The 26,313-nt window shown below is 67.3% G+C and overlaps 1 long non-coding RNA gene across 1 annotated transcript in view; it reads left to right on the plus strand.

The window, feature by feature from the left end:
• The window catches only part of LOC138562545 (uncharacterized), a 28,679-nt gene extending 14,487 nt beyond the window's left edge, over positions 1 to 14,192 (plus strand). The window contains exon 3 of the long non-coding RNA XR_011299346.1: positions 14,146 to 14,192. This is a non-coding gene — a long non-coding RNA (uncharacterized lncRNA). The remainder of the gene's footprint in view (positions 1 to 14,145) is intronic.
• Positions 14,193 to 26,313: the final 12,121 nt, after the last annotated feature.

Here is a 26,313-nt window from a genome sequence, read left to right on the forward strand (position 1 = left end):
CCCTGGTGGGGCCTCGGCCTCTCGCCCTGGTGGGGCCTCGGACTCTCACTGTCTTATCCTGGTGGGGCCTCGGCCTCTGCCTCTCGCCCTGGTGAGGCCTCTGCCTCTCGCCCTGGTGAGGCCTCGGCCTCTCGCCCTGGTGGGGCCTCTGCCTCTCGCCCTGGTGGGGCCTCGGCCTCTGCCTCTCGCCCTGGTGGGGCCTCGGCCTCTGCCTCTCGCCCTGGTGGGGCCTCGGCCTCTGCCTCTCGCCCGGGTGGGGCCTCGGCCTCTGCCTCTCGCCCTGCTGGGGCTTTGGCCTCTGCCTCTCGCCCTGGTGGGGCCTCGGCCTCTCACAGTCTTATCCTGGTGGGGCCTTGGCCTCTGCCTCTCGCCCTGGTGGGGCCTTGGCCTCTGCCTCTCGCCCTGGTGGGGCTTTGGCCTCTGCCTCTCGTCCTGGTGGGGCCTTGGCCTCTCGCCTTGTGGGGTCTTGGCCTCTCGCCCTGGTGGGGCCTCGGCCTCTCACCGTCTTACCCTGGTGGGGTCTCGGCCTCTCGCCCTGGTGGGGCCTCGGCTTCTCGCCATCTCACCCTGATGGGGCCTCGGCCTCTGCCTCTCACCCTGGTGGGGCCTCGGCCTCTGCCTCTCACCCTGGTGGGGCCTCGGCCTCTGCCTCTCGCCCTGGTGGGGCCTCGGCTTCTGCCTCTCGCCCTGGTGGGGCCTCGGCTTCTGCCTCTCGCCCTGGTGGGGCCTCGGCTTCTGCCTCTCGCCCTGGTGGGGCCTCGGCTTCTGCCTCTTGTCCTGGTGGTGCCTCGGCTTCTGCCTATCGCCGTGGTGGGGCCTCGGCCTCTCTCGCCCTGGTGGGGCCTCGGCCTCTCTCGCCCTGGTGGGGCCTTGGCCTCTGCCTCTCGCCCTGGTGGGGCCTCGGCCTCTCGCCCTGTTGTGGTGTCTCTGCCTCTTGGCTGGTGGGGCCTCGGCCTCTGCCTCTCTCGCCCTGGTGGGGCATCAACCTCTTTTGCCATGGTGGGGCATCGGCTTCTCTCGCCCTGGTGTGGCCTTGGCCTCTACCTCTCGCCCTGGGGGGCGTTGGCCTGTACCTTTCGCCCTGGTGGGGCCTTGGCCTCTGCCTCTCGCCCTGGTGGGGCCTTGGCCTCTGCCTCTCGCCCTGGTGGGGCCTTGGCCTCTGCCTCTCGCCCTGGTGGGGCCTTGGCTTCTGCCTCTCGCCCTGGTGGGGCCTTGGCTTCTGCCTCTCGCCCTGGTGGGGCCTTGGCTTCTACCTCTCGCCCTGGTGGGGCTTTGGCCTCTACCTCTCGCCCTGGTCGGGCCTTGGCCTCTTGCCCTGGTGGGGCCTCTGCCTCTCAGCCTCTCACCCTGGTGGGGCCTCAGCCTCTCACCCTGGTGGGGCCTCAGCCTCTGCCTCTCACCCTGGTGGGGCCTCTGCCTCTCACCCTGGTGGGGCCTCGGCCTCTCACCCTGGTGGGGCCTCGGCCTCTGCCTCTCACCCTGGTGGGGCCTCGGCCTCTGCCTCTCGCCCTGGTTGGGCCTCTGCCTCTCGCCCTGGTTGGGCCTCTGCCTCTCCCCCTGGTTGGTCCTCTGCCTCTCGCCCTGGTGGGGCCTCGGCCTCTCGCCATCTCACCCTGGTGGGGCCTCAGCCTCTCGCCATCTCACCCTGACGGGGCTTCGGCCTCTCGCCCTGCTGGGGCTTCGGCCTCTCACCCTGCTGGGGCCTCGGCCACTGCCTCTCACCCTGGTGAAGCATTGGCCTCGGCCTCTCTCCCTGGTCGGGCCTTGGCCTCGGCCTCTTGCCTTAGTGGGGACTTGGCCTCTCGCCCTGGTGGAGCCTTGAACTCTCGCTCTGGTGGGGCCTCGGCCTCGACCTCTCGCCCTCTCGGCCTGGTGGGGCCTCGGGCTCTCGGCCTCTGCCTCTCGCCCTGGTGGGGCCTTGGCCTCTTGCCCTGGTGGGGCCTCGGCCTCTCGCCCTGTTGGGGTGTCTCGGCCTCTCGGCTGGCGGGGCCTCGGCCTCTGCCTCTCGCCCTGGTGGGGCCTCTGCCTCTCGCCCTGGTGGGGCCTCTGCCTCTCGCCCTGGTGGGGCCTCGGCATCGACCTCTCGCCCTGGTGGGGCCTCGGCATCGACCTCTCGCCCTGGTGGGGCCTCGGCATCGACCTCTCGCCCTGGTGGGGCCTCGGCATCGACCTCTCGCCCTGGTGGGGCCTCGGCATTGGCCTCTCGCTCTGGTGGGGCCTCGGCATCTGCCTCTCGCTCTGGTGGGGCCTCGGCCTCTGCCTCTCGCTCTGGTGGGGCCTCGGCCTCTGCCTCTCGCCCTGGTGGGGCCTCGGCCTCTGCCTCTCGCCCTGGTGGGGCCTCGGCCTCTCGGCCTCTCGCCCTGGTGGGGCCTCTCGCCCTGGTGGGGCCTCTCGGCCTCTCGCCCTGGTGGGGCCTCTCGGCCTCTCGCCCTGGTGGGGCCTCTCGGCCTTTCGCCCTGGTGGGGCCTCGGCCTCTGGCCATATCACCCTGGTGGGGCCTCGGCCTCTGGCCATCTCACCCTGGTGGGGCCTCGGCCTCTGGCCATCTCACCCTGGTGGGGCCTCGGCCTCTGGCCATCTCACCCTGGTGGGGCCTCGGCCTCTGGCCATCTCACCCTGGTGGGGCCTCGGCCTGTCTCGCCCTGGTGGGGCCTCGGCCTGTCTCGCCCTGGTGGGGCCTCGGCCTCCCGCCCTGTTGGGGTGTCTCGCCCTCTCGCCCTGGTGAGGCCTCGGCCTCTCGCCCTGGTGGGGCCTCGGCCTCTCGCCCTGGTGGGGCCTCGGCCTCTGCCTCTCGCCCTGGTGGGGCTTTGGCCTCTGCCTCTCGCCCTGGTGGGGCTTTGGCCTCTGCCTCTCTCCCTGGTGGGGCCTCGGCCTCTGGCCATATCACCCTGGTGGGGCCTCGGCCTCTGGCCATATCACCCTGGTGGGGCCTCGGCCTCTGGCCATCTCACCCTGGTGGGGCCTCGGCCTCTGGCCATCTCACCCTGGTGGGGCCTCGGCCTCTGGCCATCTCACCCTGGTGGGGCCTCGGCCTGTCTCGCCCTGGTGGGGCCTCGGCCTCCCGCCCTGTTGGGGTGTCTCGCCCTCTCGCCCTGGTGAGGCCTCGCCCTCTCGCCCTGGTGAGGCCTCGGCCTCTCGCCCTGGTGGGGCCTCGGCCTCTGCCTCTCGCCCTGGTGGGGCCTCGGCCTCTGCCTCTCGCCCTGGTGGGGCCTCGGCCTCTGCCTCTCGCCCTGGTGGGGCCTCGGCCTCTGCCTCTCGCCCTGGTGGGGCTTTGGCCTCTGCCTCTCGCCCTGGTGGGGCTTTGGCCTCTGCCTCTCGCCCTGGTGGGGCTTTGGCCTCTGCCTCTCGCCCTGGTGGGGCTTTGGCCTCTGCCTCTCGCCCTGGTGGGGCTTTGGCCTCTGCCTCTCTCCCTGGTGGGGCCTTGGCCTCTACCTCTTTCCCTGGTGGGGCCTTGGCCTCGGCCTCTCGCACTGGTAGAGCCTCGCCCTCTCACCCTGGTGGGGCCTGGGCCTCTCGGCCTCTCGCCCTGGTGGGGCCTCTCGGCCTCTCGCCCTGGTGGGGCCTCTCGGCCTCTCGCCCTGGTGGGGCCTCTCGCCCTGGTGGGGCATCGGCCTCTGCCTCTCGCCCTGGTGGGGCCTCGGCCTCTCGCCCTGGTGGGGCCTCGGCCTCTCGCCCTGGTGGGGCCTCTGCCTCTCGCCCTGGTGGGGCCTCTGCCTCTCGCCCTGGTGGGGCCTCTGGCCTCTCGCCTTTTTGGGGCTCTGGCCTCTCGCCCTGGTGGGGCCACGGCCTCGGCCTCTCGCCCTGGTGGGGCCACGGCCTCGGCCTCTCGCCCTGGTGGGGTCTCGGCCTCTCGCCCTGGTGGGGCCTCGGCCTCTCGCCATCTCACCCTGACGGGGCCTCGGCCTCTCACCCTGGTGGGGCCTCGGCTTCTGCCTCTCGCCCTGGTGGGGCCTCGGCTTCTGCCTCTCGCCCTGGTGGGGCCTCGGCTTCTGCCTCTCGCCCTGGTGGGGCCTCGGCTTCTGCCTCTCGCCCTGGTGGGGCCTCGGCTTCTGCCTCTCGCCCTGGTGGGGCCTCGGCTTCTGCCTCTCGCCCTGGTGGGGCCTCGGCTTCTGCCTCTCGTCCTGGTGGTGCCTCGGCTTCTGCCTATCGCCCTGGTGGGGCCTCGGCCTCTCTCGCCCTGGTGGGGCCTCGGCCTCTCTCGCCCTGGTGGGGCCTCGGCCTCTCTCGCCCTGGTGGGGCCTCGGCCTCTCTCGCCCTGGTGGGGCCTTGGCCTCTGCCTCTCGCCCTGGTGGGGCCTTGGCCTCTGCCTCTCGCCCTGGTGGGGCCTTGGCTTCTACCTCTCGCCCTGGTGGGGCTTTGGCCTCTACCTCTCGCCCTAGTCGGGCCTTGGCCTCTTGCCCTGGTGGGGCCTCAGCCTCTCACCCTGGTGGGGCCTCTGCCTCTCAGCCTCTCACCCTGGTGGGGCCTCTGCCTCTCAGCCTCTCACCCTGGTGGGGCCTCTGCCTCTCAGCCTCTCACCCTGGTGGGGCCTCTGCCTCTCAGCCTCTCACCCTGGTGGGGCCTCTGCCTCTCAGCCTCTCACCCTGGTGGGGCCTCTGCCTCTCAGCCTCTCACCCTGGTGGGGCCTCAGCCTCTCAGCCTCTCACCCTGGTGGGGCCTCAGCCTCTCACCCTGGTGGGGCCTCAGCCTCTCAGCCTCTCGCCCTGGTGGGGCCTCGGCCTCTGCCTCTCGCCCTGGTTGGGCCTCTGCCTCTCGCCCTGGTTGGGCCTCTGCCTCTCGCCCTGGTTGGGCCTCTGCCTCTCGCCCTGGTGGGGCCTCAGCCTCTCGCCATCTCACCCTGGTGGGGCCTCAGCCTCTCGCCATCTCACCCTGACGGGGCTTCGGCCTCAAGCCCTGCTGGGGCTTCGGCCTCTCACCCTGCTGGGGCCTCGGCCACTGCCTCTCACCTTGGTGAAGCATTGGCCTCGGCCTCTCTCCCTGGTCGGGCCTTGGCCTCGGCCTCTTGCCTTAGTGGGGACTTGGCCTCTCGCCCTGGTGGAGCCTTGAACTCTCGCTCTGGTGGGGCCTCGGCCTCGACCTCTCGCCCTCTCGGCCTTGTGGGGCCTCGGGCTCTCGGCCTCTGCCTCTCGCCCTGGTGGGGCCTTGGCCTCTTGCCCTGGTGGGGCCTCGGCCTCTCGCCCTGTTGGGGTGTCTCGGCCTCTCGGCTGGCGGGGCCTCGGCCTCTGCCTCTCGCCCTGGTGGGGCCTCTGCCTCTCGCCCTGGTGGGGCCTCTGCCTCTCGCCCTGGTGGGGCCTCTGCCTCTCGCCCTGGTGGGGCCTCGACCTCTCGCCCTGGTGGGGCCTCGGCATCGACCTCTCGCCCTGGTGGGGCCTCGGCATCGACCTCTCGCCCTGGTGGGGCCTCGGCATCGACCTCTCGCCCTGGTGGGGCCTCGGCATCGACCTCTCGCCCTGGTGGGGCCTCGGCATCGACCTCTCGCCCTGGTGGGGCCTCGGCATCGACCTCTCGCCCTGGTGGGGCCTGGGCATCGACCTCTCGCCCTGGTGGGGCCTGGGCATCGACCTCTCGCCCTGGTGGGGCCTGGGCATCGACCTCTCGCCCTGGTGGGGCCTGGGCATCGACCTCTCGCCCTGGTGGGGCCTGGGCATCGGCCTCTCGCCCTGGTGGGGCCTCGGCATCTGCCTCTCGCCCTGGTGGGGCCTCGGCCTCTCGGCCTCTCGCCCTGGTGGGGCCTCTCGCCCTGGTGGGGCCTCTCGCCCTGGTGGGGCCTCTCGGCCTTTCGCCATCTCACCCTGGTGGGGCCTCGGCCTCTGGCCATCTCACCCTGGTGGGGCCTCGGCCTCTGGCCATCTCACCCTGGTGGGGCCTCGGCCTCTGGCCATCTCACCCTGGTGGGGCCTCTGCCTGTCTCGCCCTGGTGGGGCCTCTGCCTGTCTCGCCCTGGTGGGGCCTCGGCCTCCCGCCCTGTTGGGGTGTCTCGCCCTCTCGCCCTGGTGAGGCCTCGGCCTCTCGCCCTGGTGGGGCCTCGGCCTCTCCCCTGGTGGGGCCTCGGCCTCTGCCTCTCGCCCTGGTGGGGCTTTGGCCTCTGCCTCTCGCCCTGGTGGGGCTTTGGCCTCTGCCTCTCGCCCTGGTGGGGCTTTGGCCTCTGCCTCTCGCCCTGGTGGGGCTTTGGCCTCTGCCTCTCGCCCTGGTGGGGCTTTGGCCTCTGCCTCTCGCCCTGGTGGGGCCTTGGCCTCTACCTCTTTCCCTGGTGGGGCCTTGGCCTCGGCCTCTCGCACTGGTGGGGCCTGGGCCTCTCGGCCTCTCGCCCTGGTGGGGCCTCTCGGCCTCTCGCCCTGGTGGGGCCTCTCGCCCTGGTGGGGCCTCTCGGCCTCTCGCCCTGGTGGGGCCTCTGCCTCTCGCCCTGGTGGGGCATCGGCCTCTGCCTCTCGCCCTGGTGGGGCCTCGGCCTCTCGCCCTGGTGGGGCCTCGGCCTCTCGCCCTGGTGGGGCCTCTGCCTCTCGCCCTGGTGGGGCCTCTGGCCTCTCGCCCTTTTGGGGCTCTGGCCTCTCGCCCTGGTGGGGCCACGGCCTCGGCCTCTCGCCCTGGTGGGGCCACGGCCTCGGCCTCTCGCCCTGGTGGGGTCTCGGCCTCTCGCCCTGGTGGGGCCTCGGCCTCTCGCCATCTCACCCTGACGGGGCCTCGGCCTCTCACCCTGGTGGGGCCTCGGCTTCTGCCTCTCGCCCTGGTGGGGCCTCGGCTTCTGCCTCTCGCCCTGGTGGGGCCTCGGCTTCTGCCTCTCGTCCTGGTGGTGCCTCGGCTTCTGCCTATCGCCGTGGTGGGGCCTCGGCCTCTCTCGCCCTGGTGGGGCCTCGGCCTCTCTCGCCCTGGTGGGGCCTCGGCCTCTCTCGCCCTGGTGGGGCCTCGGCCTCTCTCGCCCTGGTGGGGCCTCGGCCTCTCTCGCCCTGGTGGGGCCTCGGCCTCTCTCGCCCTGGTGGGGCCTCGGCCTCTCTCGCCCTGGTGGGGCCTCGGCCTCTCTCGCCCTGGTGGGGCCTTGGCCTCTGCCTCTCGCCCTGGTGGGGCCTCGGCCTCTCGCCCTGTTGTGGTGTCTCTGCCTCTTGGCTGGTGGGGCCTCGGCCTCTGCCTCTCTCGCCCTGGTGGGGCATCAACCTCTTTTGCCATGGTGGGGCATCGGCTTCTCTCGCCCTGGTGTGGCCTTGGCCTCTACCTCTCGCCCTGGGGGGCGTTGGCCTGTACCTCTCGCCCTGGTGGGGCCTTGGCCTTTACCTCTCGCCCTGGTGGGGCCTTGGCGTCTGCCTTTCGCCCTGGTGGGGCCTTGGCCTCTGCCTCTCGCCCTGGTGGGGCCTTGGCCTCTGCCTCTCGCCCTGGTGGGGCCTTGGCCTCTGCCTCTCGCCCTGGTGGGGCCTTGGCCTCTGCCTCTCGCCCTGGTGTGGCCTTGGCCTCTGCCTCTCGCCCTGGTGGGGCCTTGGCTTCTACCTCTCGCCCTGGTCGGGCTTTGGCCTCTACCTCTCGCCCTGGTCGGGCCTTGGCCTCTTGCCCTGGTGGGGCCTCTGCCTCTCAGCCTCTCACCCTGGTGGGGCCTCTGCCTCTCACCCTGGTGGGGCCTCTGCCTCTCAGCCTATCACCCTGGTGGGGCCTCTGCCTCTCAGCCTATCACCCTGGTGGGGCCTCAGCCTCTCAGCCTCTCACCCTGGTGGGGCCTCAGCCTCTCACCCTGGTGGGGCCTCGGCCTCTGCCTCTCGCCCTGGTTGGGCCTCTGCCTCTCGCCCTGGTTGGGCCTCTGCCTCTTGCCCTGGTTGGGCCTCTGCCTCTCACCCTGGTTGGGCCTCTGCCTCTCGCCCTGGTGGGGCCTCAGCCTCTCGCCATCTCACCCTGGTGGGGCCTCAGCCTCTCGCCATCTCACCCTGACGGGGCTTCGGCCTCTCGCCCTGCTGGGGCTTCGGCCTCTCACCCTGCTGGGGCCTCGGCCACTGCCTCTCACCTTGGTGAAGCATTGGCCTCGGCCTCTCTCCCTGGTCGGGCCTTGGCCTCGGCCTCTCGCCCTGGTGGGGACTTGGCCTCTCGCCCTGGTGGGGACTTGGCCTCTCGCCCTGGTGGGGCCTTGAACTCTCGCTCTGGTGGGGCCTCGGCCTCGACCTCTCGCCCTCTCGGCCTTGTGGGGCCCTCGGGCTCTCGGCCTCTGCCTCTCGCCCTGGTGGGGCCTTGGCCTCTTGCCCTGGTGGGGCCTCGGCCTCTCGCCCTGTTGGGGTGTCTCGGCCTCTCGGCTGGCGGGGCCTCGGCCTCTGCCTCTCGCCCTGGTGGGGCCTCTGCCTCTCGCCCTGGTGGGGCCTCTGCCTCTCGCCCTGGTGGGGCCTCTGCCTCTCGCCCTGGTGGGGCCTCTGCCTCTCGCCCTGGTGGGGCCTCTGCCTCTCGCCCTGGTGGGGCCTCGGCATCGACCTCTCGCCCTGGTGGGGCCTCGGCATCGACCTCTCGCCCTGGTGGGGCCTCGGCATCGACCTCTCGCCCTGGTGGGGCCTCGGCATCGACCTCTCGCCCTGGTGGGGCCTCGGCATAGACCTCTCGCCCTGGTGGGGCCTCGGCATCGACCTCTCGCCCTGGTGGGGCCTCGGCATCGACCTCTCGCCCTGGTGGGGCCTCGGCATCGGCCTCTCGCCCTGGTGGGGCCTCGGCATCGGCCTCTCGCTCTGGTGGGGCCTCGGCCTCTGCCTCTCGCTCTGGTGGGGCCTCGGCCTCTGCCTCTCGCTCTGGTGGGGCCTCGGCCTCTGCCTCTCGCTCTGGTGGGGCCTCGGCCTCTGCCTCTCGCTCTGGTGGGGCCTCGGCCTCTGCCTCTCGCTCTGGTGGGGCCTCTGCCTCTCGCCCTGGTGGGGCCTCTGCCTCTCGCCCTGGTGGGGCCTCTGGCCTCTGCCTCTCGCCCTGGTGGGGCCTCTGGCCTCGGCCTCTCGCCCTGGTGGGGCCACGGCCTCGGCCTCTCGCCCTGGTGGGGCCTCGGCCTCTCGCCATCTCACCCTGACGGGGCCTCGGCCTCTCACCCTGGTGGGGCCTCGGCTTCTGCCTCTCGCCCTGGTGGGGCCTCGGCTTCTGCCTCTCGCCCTGGTGGGGCCTCGGCTTCTGCCTCTCGTCCTGGTGGGGCCTCGGCCTGTCTCGCCCTGGTGGGGCCTCGGCCTGTCTCGCCCTGGTGGGGCCTCGGCCTCGGCCTCTCGCCCTGGTGGGGCCTTGGCCTCGTCCTCTCGCCCTGGTGGGGCCTCGGCCTCTCGCACTGGTAGAGCCTCGCCCTCTCGCCCTGGTGGGGCCTCGGCCTCTCGGCCTGGTGGGGCATCGGCCTCTCGGCCTGGTGGGGCCTCGGCCTCTCGGCCTGGTGGGGCCTCGGCCTCTGCCTCTCGCCCTGGTGGGGCCTCGGCCTCTCGCCCTGGTGGGGCCTTGGCCTCGGCCTCTCGCCCTGGTGGGGCCTTGGCCTCGGCCTCTCGCCCTGGTGGGGCCTTGGCCTCGGCCTCTCGCCCTGGTGGGGCCTTGGCCTCGGCCTCTCGCCCTGGTGGGGCCTTGGCCTCTGCCTCTCGCCCTGGTGGGGCCTTGGCCTCTGCCTCTCGCCCTGGTGGGGCCTTGGCCTCTGCCTCTCGCCCTGGTGGGGCCTTGGCCTCGTCCTCTCGCCCTGGTGGGGCCTCGGCCTCTCGCACTGGTAGAGCCTCGCCCTCTCGCCCTGGTGGGGCCTGGGCCTCTCGGCCTCTCGCATTGGTGGGGCCCTGGTGGGGCCTCGGCCTCTCGCCCTGTTGGGGTGCCTCGCCCTTTCGCCCTGTTGGGGTGCCTCGCCCTTTCGCCCTGTTGGGGTGCCTCGCCCTCTCGCCCTGGTGGGGCCTCGGCCTCTCGGCCTGGTGGGGCCTCGGCCTCTCGGCCTGGTGGGGCATCGACCTCTGCCTCTCGCCCTGGTGGGGCCTCGGCCTCTCGCCCTGGTGGGGCCTCGGCCTCTCGCCCTGGTGGGGCCTTGGCCTCGGCCTCTCGCCCTGGTGGGGCCTTGGCCTCGGCCTCTCGCCCTGGTGGGGCCTTGGCCTCTGCCTCTCGCCCTGGTGGGGCCTTGGCCTCTGCCTCTCGCCCTGGTGGGGCCTTGGCCTCTGCCTCTCGCCCTGGTGGGGCCTTGGCCTCTGCCTCTCGCCCTGGTGGGGCCTTGGCCTCTGCCTCTCGCCCTGGTGGGGCCTTGGCCTCTGCCTCACGCCCTGGTGGGGCTTTGGCCTCTTCCTCTCGCCCTGGTCGGGCCTTGGCCTCTTGCCCTGGTGGGGCCTCTGCCTCTCAGCCTCTCACCCTGGTGGGGCCTCAGCCTCTCAGCCTCTCACCCTGGTGGGGCTTCAGCCTCTCAGCCTCTCACCCTGGTGGGGCCTCAGCCTCTGCCTCTCACCCTGGTTGGGCCTCTGCCTCTCGCCCTGGTTGGGCCTCTGCCTCTCGCCCTGGTTGGGCCTCTGCCTCTCGCCCTGGTTGGGCCTCTGCCTCTCGCCCTGGTTGGGCCTCTGCCTCTCGCCCTGGTGGGGCCTCGGCCTCTCGCCATCTCACCCTGGTGGGGCCTCAGCCTCTCGCCATCTCACCCTGACGGGGCTTCGGCCTCTCGCCCTGCTGGGGCTTCGGCCTCTCGCCCTGCTGGGGCCTCAGCCTCTCACCCTGCTGGGGCCTCAGCCTCTCACCCTGCTGGGGCCTCAGCCTCTCACCCTGGTGGGGCCTCGGCCTCAGCCTCTCGCCCTGGTGGGGCCTCGGCCTCTGCCTCTCGCCCTGGTTGGGCCTCGGCCTCTGCCTCTCGCCCTGGTTGGGCCTCGGCCTCTCACCCTGGTTGGGCCTCTGCCTCTCGCCCTGGTGGGGCCTCGGCCTCTCGCCATCTCACCCTGGTGGGGCCTCAGCCTCTCGCCATCTCACCCTGACGGGGCTTCGGCCTCTCGCCCTGCTGGGGCTTCGGCCTCTCACCCTGCTGGGGCCTCGGCCACTGCCTCTCACCCTGGTGAAGCATTGGCCTCGGCCTCTCTCCCTGGTTGGGCCTTGGCCTCGGCCTCTTGCCTTAGTGGGGACTTGGCCTCTCGCCCTGGTGGAGCCTTGAACTCTCGCTCTGGTGGGGCCTCGGCCTCGACCTCTCGGCCTCTCGCCCTGGTGGGGCCTCGGCCTCTGCCTCTCGCCCTGGTGGGGCCTCGGCCTCTGCCTCTCGCCCTGGTGGGGCCTCGGCCTCTGCCTCTCGCCCTGGTGGGGCCTCGGCCTCTGCCTCTCGCCCTGGTGGGGCTTCGGCCTCTGCCTCTCGCTCTGGTGGGGCTTCGGCCTCTGCCTCTCGCTCTGGTGGGGCCTCGGCCTCTCGACGTGGTGGGGCCTTGGCCTGTCTCGCCCTGGTGGGGCCTCGGCCTGTCTCGCCCTGGTGGGGCCTCGGCCTGTCTCGCCCTGGTGGGGCCTCGGCCTGTCTCGCCCTGTCTCGCCCTGGTGGGGCCTTGGCCTCGGCCTCTCGCCCTGGTGGGGCCTTGGCCTCGGCCTCTCGCCCTGGTGGGGCCTCGGCCTCTCGCACTGGTAGAGCCTCGCCCTCTCGCCCTGGTGGGGCCTGGGCCTCTCGGCCTCTCGCATTGGTGGGTCCTCAGCCTTCCGCCCTGGTGGGGCCTCGGCCTCCCGCACTGGTGGGGCCCTGGTGGGGCCTCGGCCTCTCGCCCTGTTGGGGTGCCTCGCCCTTTTGCCCTGTTGGGGTGCCTCGCCCTTTTGCCCTGTTGGGGTGCCTCGCCCTTTTGCCCTGGTGGGGCCTCGGCCTCTCGGCCTGGTGGGGCCTCGGCCTCTCGGCCTGGTGGGGCCTCGGCCTCTCGGCCTGGTGGGGCATTGACCTCTGCCTCTCGCCCTGATGGGGCCTCGGCCTCTCGCCCTGGTGGGGCCTCGGCCTCTCGCCCTGGTGGGGCCTTGGCCTCGGCCTCTCACACTGGTAGAGCCTCGCCCTCTCGCCCTGGTGGGGCCTGGGCCTCTCGGCCTCTCGCATTGGTGGGGCCTCAGCCTTCCGCCCTGGTGGGGCCTCGGCCTCCCGCACTGGTGGGGCCCTGGTGGGGCCTCGGCCTCTCGCCCTGTTGGGATGCCTCGCCCTTTCGCCCTGTTGGGGTGCCTCGGCCTCTCGCCCTGGTGGGGCCTCGGCCTCTCGCCCTGGTGGGGCCTCGGCCTCTCGCCCTGGTGGTTCCTCGGCCTCTCGCCCTGGTGGGGCCTCGGCCTCTCGGCCTGGTGGGGCCTCGGCCTCTCGGCCTGGTGGGGCCTCGGCCTCTCGGCCTGGTGGGGCCTCGGCCTCTCGGCCTGGTGGGGCATCGACCTCTGCCTCTCGCCCTGATGGGGCCTCGGCCTCTCGCCCTGGTGGGGTGTCTCAGATTTTTTGTTGCCCCATCCATAACAGTTATGATCTAAAGCAATAAAAGCTAGTCCCTATGTTTGAGGCAGAAAATCGCATGAGAGACATAAGTAGGATATGGATATTTTTCTTGGAGTGGCTTATAAACACGCACATGCTGTTGCAGTAACTAGATAGTTGGGATATAGCCAGTTCCTGGGTCCATTCTATTTTGACTGATATATTAAGCAGGTGAAATTTGTTGAACATTCCTCTTAATCATATTCCCTTTTCATAGTACCAGTCTCTTTATAGTGCCTATACTATGTCCTATTCCCGCTTCCTAGTCTCCCTTCCATGTCCATTTTTGTTTCTCGTATTCTTTCTTCCTTGCCTATCCTTCTTGTAGACAGTCTAAAAGACCTAGTTCCAGCACCAAACCTATAAGTCTTGAATTGCAGCAGTTTATGCCTCTAATGCTAGTTGCATTTTGATGTCCCTTCAATATTGAATTCAAATGCCAATAATGTTTCGAGGTGTTATTAAACCAACCACTTAAAACAGATTGTTCACTCGAACTCAACATACAAAATATAAAGTTCCATTCTTTCTAACTGAACAGCAAAGAAAAAGCCAACCAGTGTTTCAACCTATAACAAGTTTTCATCCGGGCTACATTGAGACATATCTGTAGATCACTTTCCTAATCTGCACCGAATAGCTTGAACTTGATATTTAGGGCTTTCCTCGTGGGCGCCCGTGAGGAAAGCTATTGGAGGGAGCCTGAAAGAGGTTCCTCCAATTTAGAAGCTAGGAACACTCCACTGGTTGTACATAAGCATTTCAAATGACAGACAGTCTTATCAGGAACACAGGCTACATTTTATTTCTTTTCCATTAGGGTGGATGTTCTAAATATCAAGTTAATTCAAGTGCAAGCTATTCAGCTTGTATTTGTTCAGCTTGTATTTGTTGCAGATTAGGAAAGTGATCTACAGATACTGTGTCAATTTCTTTACTTGAGCTTGTTCAGTTGGAAGAAATAGAACCTATGTATGTTGAGGATTAGCTTTAATAAAGCCACATAAAACATTGAATTGAAATGTGAATTACATATTGATTGGAACATCAAAATACAACCAGTATTTATTTGAGGCATAAACTGCTGGCAATTTAAGACCTATGGGTTTGGTGCTTGAACTGGATCTTTTAGACATTATATAGCTTTCTCTAGAGTCAGAGGGTGAGTCTTGGTATCATCCATGGTACTCTCCATCTCGCCAAACACATTGCTTTCAAATTGTATATTTGCATATATTACTGGTGGGGCCTCTGCCTCTCGCCTTGGGGGTCCTCAGCCTCTCGCCCGGGTGGGGCCTCTGCCTCTCGCCCTGGTGTGGCCTCGGCCTCTCGGCCCGGTGGGGCCTCGGCCTCTGCCTCTCGCTCTGGTGTGGCCTCGGCCTCTGTCTCTCGCCCTGGAGCGGCCTCGGCCTCTCTCGCCCCAGTGGGGCTCCTTGTGGGGCCTCGGCCTCTCGCCCTGTCGGGTCCTCGGTCTCGGCAAGCAGTCAGGGTTCCCAAAAATTCTTGCTGGGGGAAGTGCACAAAATGTTCCATGACTAGTCCTGTGGTAGTAAGTAAGATTGAGCGATTGTTCATGAGATGGGTAGGTGTGGTTATTACGGTGCATTTAGGAGGTTCATGATGTGCAGGAATAATGTTCTGCTGCGGGGCCTTTGCGTTTTTTCTGGGTCTTTCCATTCTTAAAAGGGTCTTGAATAATTGGAGGCTTGGATGATGAAGCCTTGGGTTGAGGCTAATCTTGCCTGGTCTTTTTTTTCTAGGACTTTCCAGTTGCAGTTGTCTGAAGATGCTGATCCAAGGGATCTGGTAGGTATATAATTTGGTGCTACATTGCAAAAGGCCTTGTGAGTCAGACAATGATTTTGTGGATTTTTGTGTTGCACCATCCATAGCATTTATGATCTAAAGCAGTAAAAGCTAGCCCCATCCATAGCATTTATGATCTAAAGCAGTAAAAGCTAGTCCCTATGTTGTCGAAGATCACATGAGACACATGTATGAGATGGATATTTTTCTTGGGGTGTCTTATAAACACAAACATGCTGTTGCAGTAATCTAGTTGGGATATAACCAATTCTTGGGTCCATTCTATTTTGACTGATATACAGGGTGGGGAGTTTTTTTTTTTTTAACCAGGTGAAATCTGTTGAGCATTCCTCTCAATCATTTTCCCTTTTCATAGTACCGATCTTTTTATAGTGCCTATTCTGTGTCCTAGTCCCGCTTACTAGTCTCTTTTCCATGTCCATTTTTCTCTCTCAGACTTTGGTATAACCTCATTCTAGACTACATTATCCTTATCATTGTGGTCCCTCTTCCTCATCATAAGGGGCCTCCTCTGCCTCTCGCCCTGGTGGGGCCACGGCCTCTCGCCATCTCACCCTGACGGGGCCTCAGCCTCTCGCCCTGGTGGGGCCTCGGCCTCTCACCCTCGTGGGGCCTTGGCCTCTGCCTCTCGCCGTGGTGGGGCCTCTGCCTCTCGCTGTGGTGGGGCCTCGGCCTGTCTCGCCCTGGTGGAGCATTGGGCTCTCTCGCCCTGGTGGGGCCTTGGCCTCTGCCTCTCGCCCTGGTGGGGCCTTGGCCTCTGCCTCTCGCCCTGGTGGGGCCTTGGCCTCTGCCTCTCGCCCTGGTGGGGCCTTGGCCTCTGCCTCTCGCCCTGGTGGGGCCTTGGCCTCTGCCCCTCGCCCTAGTGGGGCCTCGGCCTCTCGCCCTGGTGGGGCTTTGGCCACTTGCCCTGGTGGGGTGTCTCGGCCTCTGGGCTGGCGGGGCCTCGGCCTTTCACTCACCCTGACGGGGCCTCGGCGTCTCGCCCTGCTGGGGCCTCGGCCTCTCACCCTGCTGGGGCCTCGGCCTCTCGCCCTGGTGGAGCCTCGGCCTCTGCCTCTCGCCCTGGTGGAGCCTCTGCCTCTCGCCCTGGTGAGGCATTGGCTCGGCCTCTCGCCCTGGTGCAGCCTCGGCCTTTCGCCCTGGTGGGGGTTTCACCGTGGTGGGGCCTTGGCCTTTCTCTGTCTTGCCCTGGCGGGGCCTCAGCCTCTCGCCCTGGTTGGGCCTCGGCCTGTGCTTCTTGCCCTTGTGGGGCCTTGGTATCTACCTCTCGCCCTGGTGGGGCCTTGCCCTCGGCCTCTCGCCCTGGTGAAGCATTGGCCTCGGCCTCTCGCCCTGGTGGAGCCTCGACCTCTCGCCCTGGTGGGGCCTCTGCCTCTCGCCCTCTCGCCCTGGTGGGGCCTCTGCCTCTCGCCCTCTCGCCCTGGTGGGGCCTCTGCCTCTCGCCCTCTCGCCCTGGTGGGGCCTCTGCCTCTCGCCCTCTCGCCCTGGTGGGGCCTCTGCCTCTCGCCCTCGCGCCCTGGTGGGGCCTCTGCCTCTCGCCCTCTCGCCCTGGTGGGGCCTCGGCCTCTCGCCCTGGTGGGGCCTCGGCCTCTCGGCTGGCGGGGTGTCTCGGCTGGCGGGGTGTCTCGGCCTCTCGGCTGGCGGGGTGTCTCGGCCTCCTGCCCTGGCGGGGCCTCGGCCTCCCGCCCTGGCGGGGCCTCGGCCTCCCGCCCTGGCGGGGCCTCGGCCTCCCGCCCTGGCGGGGCCTCGGCCTCCCGCCCTGGCGGGGCCTCGGCCTCCCGCCCTGGTGGGGCCTCGGCCTCCCGCCCTGTTGGGGTGTCTCGGCCTCTCGGCTGGCGGGGCCTCTGCCTCCCGCCCTGGTGGGGCCTCTGCCTCCCGCCCTGGTGGGGCCTCGGCCTCCCGCCCTTTTGGGGTGTCTCGGCCGCTCGGCTGGCGGGGCCTCGGCCTCTGCCTCTCGCCCTGGTGGGGCCTCTGCCTCTGCCTCTCGCCCTGGTGGGGCCTCTGCCTCTCGCCCTGGTGGGGCCTTGGCCTCTGCCTCTCGCCCTGGTGGGGCCTTGACCTCTGCCTCTCGCCCTGGTGGGGCCTTGGCCTCTGCCTCTTTCCATGGTCTGGCCTTGGCCTCTGCCTCTTTCCATGGTCTGGCCTTGGCCTCGGCCTCTTGCCCTTATCTGGCCTTGGCCTCGGCCTCTTGCCCTGGTAGAGCCTCGCCCTCTCGCCCTGGTGGGGCCTTGGCCTCTCGCCCTGGTGGGGCCTTGGCCTCTCGCCCTGGTGGGGCCTTGGCCTCTCGCCCTGGTGGGGCCTTGGCCTCTCGGCCTCTTGGGGTGTCTCGGCCTCTCGCCCTGTTGGGGTGTCTCTCCCTCTCATCCTGTTGGAGCTTTCGGCATCTGCCTCTCGGCTGGCGAGGCCTCAATCTCTGCCTCTCGTACTGGTGGGGCCTTGGCCTCTGCCTTTTGCCCTTGTGGGGCCTCTGCCTTTTGCCCTTGTGGGGCCTCTGCCTTTTGCCCTGGTGGGGCCTCTGCCTTTTGCCCTGGTGGGGCCTCTGCCTTTTGCACTGGTGGGGCCTCGGCCTCTCGCCCTGGTGGGGCATTGGCCTCGGCCTCTCGCCCTGGTGGGGCCTTGGCCTCGGCCTCTCGCCCTGGCGGGGCCTTGGCCTCGGCCTCTCGCCCTGGTGGGGCCTTGGCCTCGGCCTCTCGCCCTGGCGGGGCCTTGGCCTCGGCCTCTCGCCCTGGCGGGGCCTTGGCCTCGGCCTCTCGCCCTGGTGGGGCCTTGGCCTCGGCCTCTCGCCCTGGTGGGGCCTCGGCCTCTCGGCCTCTCGCATTGGTGGGGCCTCAGCCTTCCGCCCTGGTGGGGCCTCGGCCTCCCGCACTGGTTAGGCCCTTGTGGGGCCTCGGCCTCTCGCCCTGTTGGGGCGCCTCGGCCTCTCGCCCTGGTGGGGCCTCGGCCTCTCACCCTGGTGGGGCCTCGGCCTCTCGCCCTGGTGGGGCCTGGGCCTCTCGGCCTCTCGCATTGGTGGGGCCTCAGCCTTCTGCCCTGGTGGGGCCTCGGCCTCCCGCACTGGTGGGGCCCTGGTGGGGCGCCTCGGCCTCTCGCCCTTTTGGGGGGCCTCGGCCTCTCGCCCTGGTGGGGCCTCGGCCTCTCGCCCTGGTGGGGCCTCTGCCTCTCGCCCTGATGGGGCTTCGGCCTCTCTCGCCCTGGTGGGGCCTCGGCCTCTCTCGCCCTGGTGGGGCCTCGGCCTCTGCCTCTCGCCCTGGTGGGGTGTCTGTTTTTTTGTTGCCCCATCCATAACATTTATGATCTAAAGCAATAAAAGCTAGTCCCTATGTTTGAGGCAGAAGATCGCATGAGAGACATAAGTAGGATATGGATATTTTTCTTGGAGTGGCTTATAAACACGCACATGCTGTTGCAGTAATCTAGTTGGGATATAGCCTGTTCCTGGGTCCATTCTATTTTGACTGATATATTAAGCAGGTGAAATTTGTTGAACATTCCTCTTAATCATATTCCCTTTTCATAGTACCAGTCTCTTTATAGTGCCTATTCTATGTCCTATTCCCGCTTCCTAGTCTCCTTTCCATGTCCATTTTTGTTTCTCGTATTCTTTCTTCCTTGCCTATCCTTCTTGTAGACAGTCTAAAAGACCTAGTTCCAGCACCAAACCTATGTCTTGAATTGCAGCAGTTTATGCCTCTAATGCTAGTTGCATTTTGATGTCCCTTCAATATTGAATTCAAATGCCAATAATGTTTCGAGGTTTTATTAAACCAACCACTTAAAACAGATTGTTCACTCTAACTCAACATACAAAATATAAAGTTCCATTCTTTCTAACTGAACAAGCAAAGAAAAAGCCAACCAGTGTTTCAACCTATAACAAGTTTTCATCTGGGCTACATTGAGACATATCTGTAGATCACTTTCCTAATCTGCACCGAATAGCTTGAACTTGATATTTAGGGCTTTCCTCGTGGGCGCCCGTGAGGAAAGCCATTGGAGGGAGCCTGAAAGAGGTTCCTCCAATTTAGAAGCTAGGAACACTCCACTGGTTGTACATAAGCATTTCAAATGACAGACAGTCTTATCAGGAACACAGGCTACATTTTATTTCTTTTCCATTAGGGTGGATGTTCTAAATATCAAGTTAATTCAAGTGCAAGCTATTCAGCTTGTATTTGTTCAGCTTGTATTTGTTGCAGATTAGGAAAGTGATCTACAGATACTGTGTCAATTTCTTTACTTGAGCTTGTTCAGTTGGAAGAAATAGAACCTATGTATGTTGAGGATTAGCTTTAATAAAGCCACATAAAACATTGAATTGAAATGTGAATTACATATTGATTGGAATATCAAAATACAACCAGTATTTATTTGAGGCATAAACTGCTGGCAATTTAAGACCTATGGGTTTGGTGCTTGAACTGGATCTTTTAGACATTATATAGCTTTCTCTAGAGTCAGAGGGTGAGTCTTGGTATCATCCATGGTACTCTCCATCTTGCCAAACACATTGCTTTCAAATTGTATATTTGCATATATTACTGGTGGGGCCTCTGCCTCTCGCCTTGGGGGTCCTCGGCCTCTCGCCCGGGTGGGGCCTCTGCCTCTCGCCCTGGTGTGGCCTCGGCCTCTCGGCCCGGTGGGGCCTCGGCCTCTGCCTCTCGCTCTGGTGTGGCCTCGGCCTCTGTCTCTCGCCCTGGAGCGGCCTCGGCCTCTCTCGCCCCAGTGGGCCTCCTTGTGGGGCCTCGGCCTCTCGCCCTGGCGGGTCCTCGGTCTCGGCAAGCAGTCAGGGTTCCCAAAAATTCTTGCTGGGGGAAGTGCACAAAATGTTCCATGACTAGTGCTGTGGTAGTAAGTAAGATTGAGCGATTGTTCATGAGATGGGTAGGTGTGGTTATTACGGTGCATTTAGGAGGTTCATGATGTGCAGGAATAATGTTCTGCTGTGGGGCCTTTGCGTTTTTGCTGGGTCTTTCCATTCTTAAAAGGGTCTTGAATAATTGGAGGCTTGGATGATGAAGCCTTGGGTTGAGGCTAATCTTGCCTGGTCTTTTTTTTTCTAGGACTTTCCAGTTGCAGTTGTCTGAAGATGCTGATCCAAGGGATCTGGTAAGTATATAATTTGGTGCTACATTGCAAAAGGCCTTGTGAGTCAGACGATGATTTTGTGGATTTTTGTGTTGCCCCATCCATAGCATTTATGATCTAAAGCAGTAAAAGCTAGTCCCTATGTTGCCTAAGATCACATGAGACACATGTATGAGATGGATATTTTTCTTGGGGTGGCTTATATACACAAACATGCTGTTGCAGTAATCTAGTTGGGATATAACCAATTCTTGGGTCCATTCTATTTTGACTGATATACAGGGTGGGGAGTTTTTTTTTTTTTAACCAGGTGAAATCTGTTGAGCATTCCTCTCAATCATTTTCCCTTTTCATAGTACCGATCTTTTTATAGTGCCTATTCTGTGTCCTAGTCCCGCTTACTAGTCTCTTTTCCATGTCCATTTTTCTCTCTCAGACTTTGGTATAACCTCATTCTAGACTACATTATCCTTATCATTGTGGTCCCTCTTCCTCATCATAAGGGGCCTCCTCTGCCTCTCGCCCTGGTAGGGCCACGGCCTCTCGCCATCTCACCCTGACGGGGCCTCAGCCTCTCGCCCTGGTGGGGCCTCGGCCTCTCACCCTCGTGGGGCCTTGGCCTCTGCCTTTCACCCTGGTGGGGCCTCTGCCTCTCGCCGTGGTGGGGCCTCTGCCTCTCGCCGTGGTGGGGCCTCTGCCTCTCGCCGTGGTGGGGCCTCTGCCTCTCGCCGTGGTGGGGCCTCTGCCTCTCGCCGTGGTGGGGCCTCTGCCTCTCGCCGTGGTGGGGCCTCTGCCTCTCGCCGTGGTGGGGCCTCTGCCTCTCGCCGTGGTGGGGCCTCTGCCTCTCGCCGTGGTGGGGCCTCGGCCTCTGCCTCTCGCCCTGGTGGGGCCTCTGCCTCTCGCCCTGGTGGGGCCTCGGCCTCTGCCTCTCGCCCTGGTGGGGCCTCGGCCTCTGCCTCTCGCCCTGGTGGGGCCTCGGCCTCTGCCTCTCGCCCTGGTGGGGCCTCGGCCTCTGCCTCTCGCCCTGGTGGGGCCTTGGCCTCTGCCTCTCGCCCTGGTGAGGCCTTGGCCTCTGCCTCTCGCCCTGGTGGGGCCTTGGCCTCTGCCTCTCGCCCTGGTGGGGCCTTGGCCTCTGCCTCTCGCCCTGGTGGGGCCTTGGCCTCTGCCTCTCGCCCTGGTGGGGCCTTGGCCTCTGCCTCTCGCCCTGGTGGGGCCTTGGCCTCTGCCTCTCGCCCTGGTGGGGCCTTGGCCTCTGCCTCTCGCCCTGGTGGGGCCTTGGCCTCTGCCTCTCGCCCTGGTGGGGCCTTGGCCTCTGCCTCTCGCCCTGGTGGGGCCTTGGCCTCTGCCTCTCGCCCTGGTGGGGCCTTGGCCTCTGCCTCTCGCCCTGGTGGGGCCTCGGCCTCTGCCTCTCGCCCTGGTGGGGCCTCGGCCTCTCGGCTGGCGGGGTGTCTCGGCCTCTCGGCTGGCGGGGTGTCTCGGCCTCTCGGCTGGCGGGGTGTCTCGGCCTCTCGGCTGGCGGGGTGTCTCGGCCTCTCGGCTGGCGGGGTGTCTCGGCCTCTCGGCTGGCGGGGCCTCGGCCTCTCGGCTGGCGGGGTGTCTCGGCCTCCCGCCCTGGTGGGGCCTCGGCCTCCCGCCCTGTTGGGGTGTCTCGGCCTCTCGGCTGGCGGGGCCTCGGCCTCCCGCCCTGGTGGGGCCTCGGCCTCTCGCCCTGGTGGGGCCTTGGCCTCTTGCCCTGTTGGGGTGTCTCGGCCTCTCGCCCTGTTGGGGTGTCTCGGCCTCTCGCCCTGTTGGGGTGTCTCGGCCTCTCGCCCTGTTGGGGTGTCTCGGCCTCTCGCCCTGTTGGGGTGTCTCTCCCTCTCATCCTGTTGGAGCTTTCGGCATCTGCCTCTCGGCTGGCGAGGCCTCAATCTCTGCCTCTCGCACTGGTGGGGCCTTGGCCTCTGCCTTTTGCCCTTGTGGGCCCTCTGCCTCTCGCCCTCGTGGGGCCTCGGCCTCCCGCCCTGGTGGGGCCTCGGCCTCCCGCCCTGTTGGGGTGTCTCGGCCTCTCGGCTGGCGGGGCCTCGGCCTCTGCCTCTCACCCTGGTGGGGCCTCAGCCTCCCGCCCTGGTGGGGCTTTGGCCTCCCGCCCTGGTGGGGCCTCGGCCTCTCGCCCTGTTGGGGTGTCTCGGCCTCTCGCCCTGGCGGGGCCTCGGCCTCTTGCCCTGGCGGGGCCTCGGCCTCTCGCCCTGGCGGGGCCTCGGCCTCTCGCCCTGGCGGGGCCTCGGCCTCTCGCCATCTCACCCTGGTGGGGCCTCGGCCTCTCGCCATCTCACCCTGGTGGGGCCTCGGCCTCTCGCCATCTCACCCTGACGGGGCATCGGCCTCTCGCCCTGCTGGGGCTTCGGCCTCTCACCCTGCTGGGGCCTCGGCCACTGCCTCTCACCCTGGTGAAGCATTGGCCTCGGCCTCTCGCCCTGGTGGAGCCTTGAACTCTCGCTCTGGTGGGGCCTCGGCCTCGACCTTTCGCCCTCTCGGCCTGGTGGGGCCTCGGGCTCTCGGCCTCTGCCTCTCACCCTGGTGGGGCCTTGGCCTCTTGCCCTGGTGGGGCCTTGGCCTCTTGCCCTGTTGGGGTGTCTCGGCCTCTCGCCCTGGTGGGGCCTCTGCCTCTCGCCCTGGTGGGGCCTCTGCCTCTCGCCCTGGTGGGGCCTCTGCCTCTCGCCCTGGTGGGGCCTCGGCCTCTGCCTCTCGCCCTGGTGGGGCCTCGGCCTCTGCCTCTCGCCCTGGTGGGGCCTCGGCCTCTGCCTCTCGCCCTGGTGGGGCCTCAGCCTCTGCCTCTCGCCCTGGTGGGGCCTCTGCCTCTCGCCCTGGTGGGGCCTCGGCCTGTCTCGCCCTGGTGGAGCCTCGGCCTGTCTCGCCCTGGTGGAGCCTCGGCCTGTCTCGCCCTGGTGAAGCCTCGGCCTCTCCCTCTCGCCCTGGTGGGGCTTTGGCCTCTGCCTCTCGCCCTGGTGGAGCCTTGGCCTCTGCCTCTCGCCCTGGTGGGGCCTTGGCCTCTGCCTCTCGCCCTGGTGGAGCCTTGGCCTCTGCCTCTCGCCCTGGTGGAGCCTTGGCCTCTGCCTCTCGCCCTGGTGGGGCCTTGGCCTCTGCCTCTCGCCCTGGTGGGGCCTTGGCCTCTGCCTCTCACCCTGGTGGGGCCTTGGCCTCTACCTCTTTCCCTGGTGGGGCCTTGGCCTCGGCCTCTTGCCCTGGTCTGGCAATGGCCTCGGCCTCTCGCCCTGGTAGAGCCTCGCCCTCTCGCCCTGGTAGAGCCTCGCCCTCTCGCCCTGGTAGAGCCTCGCCCTCTCGCCCTGGTAGAGCCTCGCCCTCTCGCCCTGGTGGGGTGTCTCGGCCTCTCGCCCTGTTGGGGTGTCTCTCTCTCACCCTGTTGGAGCTTCGGCATCTGCCTCTCGCACTGGTGGGGCCTCAACCTCTGCCTCTTGCACTGGTGTGGCCTCTGCCTTTCGCCCTGGTGGGGCCTCGGCCTCTCGCCCTGGTGGGGCATTGGCCTCGGCCTCTCGCCCTGGTCGGGCCTTGGCCTTGGCTTCTCGCACTGGTAGAGCCTCGCCCTCTCGCCCTGGTGGGGCCCTGTTGGGGTGCCTCGCCCTCTCGCCCTGTTGGGGTGCCTCGCCCTCTCGCCCTGTTGGGGTGCCTCGCCCTCTCGCCCTGGTGGGGCCTTGGCCTCTTGCCCTGGTGGGGCCTTTGCCTCTACCTCTCGCCCTTGTGGGGCCTTGGTCTCTACCTCTCGCCCTTGTGGGGCCTTGGTCTCTACCTCTCGCCCTTGTGGGGCCTTGGTCTCTACCTCTCGCCCTTGTGGGGCCTTGGTCTCTACCTCTCGCCCTTGTGGGGCCTTGGTCTCTACCTCTCGCACTGGTTGGGCCTTGGTCTCTACCTCTCGCCCTGGTGGGGCATCGGCCTCTGCCTCTCGCCCTGGTGGGGCCTCTGCCTCTGCCTCTCGCCCTGGTGGGGCCTCTGCCTCTTGTCCTGGTGGGGCCTCTCTCTGCCTCTTGTCCTGGTGGGGCCTCTTGTCCTGGTGGGGCCTCTGCCTCTTGCCCTGGTGGGGCCCTGGCCTCTTGCCCTGGCCTCTTGCCCTGGTGGGGCCCTGGCCTCTTGCCCTGGTGGGGCCCTGGCCTCTTGCCCTGGTGGGGCCCTGGCCTCTTGCCCTGGTGGGGCCCTGGCCTCTTGCCCTGGTGGGGCCCTGGCCTCTTGCCCTGGTGGGGCCCTGGCCTCTTGCCCTGGTGGGGCCCTGGCCTCTCGCCCTGGTGGGGCCCTGGCCTCTCGCCCTGGTGGGGCCCTGGCCTCTCGCCCTGGTGGGGCCTCGCCCTCTGCCTCTCGCCCTGGTGGGGCCTCGCCCTCTGCCTCTCGCCCTGGTGGGGCCTCGCCCTCTGCCTCTCGCCCTGGTGGGGCCTCGCCCTCTGCCTCTCGCCCTGGTGGGGCATCGGCCCCTCTCGCCCTGGTGGGGCATCGGCCCCTCTCGCCCTTGTGGGGCATCGGCCCCTCTCGCCCTTGTGGGGCATCGGCCCCTCTCGCCCTTGTGGGGCATCGGCCCCTCTCGCCCTTGTGGGGCATCGGCCCCTCTCGCCCTTGTGGGGCATCGGCCTCTGCCTCTTGCCCTTGTGGGGCATCGGCCTCTGCTTCTTGCCCTGGTCGGGCCTCGGCCTTTTTCCCTGGTGAGGCATTGGCCTCGGCCTCTCGCCCTGGTCGGGCCTTGGCCTCGGCCTCTCGCCCTGGTCGGGCCTTGGCCTCGGCCTCTTTCCCTGGTGTGACATTGGCCTCGGCCTCTTTCCCTGGTGTGGCTTCGGCCTCTGCCTCTCGCCCTGGTGGGGCCTTGGCCTCTGCCTCTCGCCCTGGTGGGGCCTTGGCCTCTGCCTCTCGCCCTGGTGGGGCCTTGGCCTCTGCCTCTCGCCCTGGTGGGGCCTTGGCCTCTGCCTCTCGCCCTGGTGGGGCCTTGGCCTCTGCCTCTCGCCCTGGTGGGGCCTTGGCCTCTGCCTCTCGCCCTGGTGGGGCCTCTGCCTCTCGCCCTGGTGGGGCCTCTGCCTCTCGCCCTGGTGGGGCCTCTGCCTCTCGCCCTGGTGGGGCCTCTGCCTCTCGCCCTGGTGGGGCCTCTGCCTCTCGCCCTGGTGGGGCCTGGGCCTCTCGCCCTGGTGGGGCCTGGGCCTCTCAGCCTCTCGCCCTGTTGTGGTGTCTCGCCCTGGTGGGGCCTCGACCTCTCGCCCTGGTGGGGCCTCGACCTCTCGCCCTGGTGGGGCCTCGACCTCTCGCCCTGGTGGGGCCTCGGCCTCTCACCGTCTTATCCTGGTGGGGCCTCGGCCTCTCGTCCTGGTGGGGCCTCGGCCTCTCGTCCTGGTGGGGCCTCTGCCTCTCGTCCTGGTGGGGCCTCTGCCTCTCGCCCTGGTGGGGCCTTGGTGGGGTCTCGGCCTCTCGCCATCTCGCCCTGACGGGGCCTCGGCCTCTTGCCATCTCACCCTGACGGGGCCTCGGCCTCTTGCCATCTCACCCTGACGGGGCCTCGGCCTCTTGCCATCTCACCCTGACGGGGCCTCGGCCTCTCGCCATCTCACCCTGACGGGGCCTCGGCCTCTCGCCATCTCACCCTGACGGGGCCTCGGCCTCTCGCCATCTCACCCTGACGGGGCCTCGGCCTCTCGCCATCTCACCCTGGCGGGGCCTCGGCCTCTCGCCATCTCACCCTGGCGGGGCCTCGGCCTCTCGCCCTGGCGGGGCCTCGGCCTCTCGCCCTGGCGGGGCCTCGGCCTCTCGCCCTGGCGGGGCCTCGGCCTCTCGCCCTGGCGGGGCCTCGGCCTCTCGCCCTGGTGGGGCCTCTGCCTCTCGCCCTGGTGGAGCCTCTGCCTCTCGCCCTGGTGGAGCCTCTGCCTCTCGCCCTGGTGGGGCCTCTGCCTCTCGCCCTGGTGGGGCCTCGACCTCTACCCCTCTAGGCCTCTCGTCCTGGTGGGGCCTCGGCCTCTCGCCCTGGCGGGGCCTCGGCCTCTCGCCCTGGCGGGGCCTCGGCCTCTTGGCTGGCGGGCCTCAGCCTCTGCCTCTCGCCCTGGTGGGGCCTCGGCCTCTGCCTCTCGCCCTGGTGGGGGACTTGGCCTCTATCTCTCGCCCTTGTGGGGCCTTGGTCTCTACCTCTCGCCCAGGTAGGGCCTTGGCTTCGGCCTCTCGCCCAGGTAGGGCCTTGGCCTCTCGCCCCGGTGAAGCATTGGCCTCGGCCTCTCGCCCTGGTCGGGCCTTGGCCTCTCGCCTTGGTGGGGCCTCGACCTCTCGCTCTGGTGGGGCCTCGGCCTTGACCTCTCGGCCTCTCGCCCTGGTGGGGCCTCTGGCTCTCGGCCTCTGCCTCTCACCCTGGTGGGGCATCGGCCTCTCGCCCTGTTGGGGTGTCTCGGCCTCTCGGCTGGCGGGGCCTCGGCCTCTTGGCTGGCGGGCCTCAGCCTCTGCCTCTCGCCCTGGTGGGGCCTCGGCCTCTGCCTCTCGCCCTGGTGGGGCCTCGGCCTCTGCCTCTCGCCCTGGTGGGGCCTCTGCCTCTCGCCCTGGTGGGGCCTCTGCCTCTCGCCCTGGTGGGGCCTCTGCCTCTCGCCCTGGTGGGGCCTCTGCCTCTCGCCCTGGTGGGGCCTCTGCCTCTCGTCCTGGTGGGGCCTTTGCCTCTCGTCCTGGTGGGGCCTTTGCCTCTCTCCCTGGTGGGGCCTCGGCCTTTCGCCCTGGTGGGGCCTCGGCCTTTCGCCCTGGTGGGGCCTCGGCCTTTCGCCCTGGTGGGGCCTCGGCCTTTCGCCCTGGTGGGGCCTCGGCCTCTCTCCCTGGTGGGGCCTCGGCCTCTCGCCCTGTTGGGGTGTCTCGCCCTCTCGCCCTGTTGGGGTGTCTCGCCCTCTCGCCCTGTTGGAGCTTCGGCATCTGCCTCTTGGCTGGCGAGGCCTCAACCTCTGCCTCTCGCCCTGGTGGGGCCTCTGCCTCTCGCCCTGGTGGGGCCTCTGCCTCTCGCCCTGGTGGGGCCTCTGCCTCTCGCCCTG

The sequence above is a fragment of the Ambystoma mexicanum genome, unplaced genomic scaffold (assembly GCF_040938575.1).
Source record: "Ambystoma mexicanum isolate Mex_15411 unplaced genomic scaffold, UKY_AmexF1_1 Mex_scaf65, whole genome shotgun sequence".
Lineage (NCBI taxonomy): Eukaryota > Metazoa > Chordata > Amphibia > Caudata > Ambystomatidae > Ambystoma > Ambystoma mexicanum.